Source organism: Eimeria mitis, genomic scaffold, assembly GCF_000499745.2.
Source record: "Eimeria mitis Houghton genomic scaffold, Emh_scaff1193, whole genome shotgun sequence".
In the NCBI taxonomy this organism is placed as follows: Eukaryota; Apicomplexa; class Conoidasida; order Eucoccidiorida; family Eimeriidae; genus Eimeria; species Eimeria mitis.
Window position 1 is genome coordinate 2,319 of NW_013568125.1, and position 226 is coordinate 2,544.

General features: G+C 11.5%; 1 protein-coding gene across 1 annotated transcript in view; it reads right to left on the minus strand.

Annotated features, from left to right (window-relative positions):
• The window catches only part of EMH_0031610 (phosphatidylserine decarboxylase proenzyme, putative), a gene marked incomplete at both ends in the record, with an annotated part of 5,559 nt that overhangs the window by 2,154 nt on the left and 3,179 nt on the right, over positions 1–226 (minus strand). The window lies entirely within an intron of this gene.

Genomic DNA, 226 nt, shown 5'->3' on the forward strand with positions numbered 1-226 from the left:
ATATTAATAAATATAAATGAAACAATAATAAATGTAATTATAATATAAATAATAAAAAATAATAAAAAAATAATAATAGAAAACAATAAAAATAATAATTATAATCATACCAATAAAAATACTAAACAATACAAATATGAACGGCAATAAAAATAAAAAATAAAAAAAAAACAGCAACAACGACAGTAACAACAATAAAAAAAAAAAAAAAAAAAAAAAAAAAAAA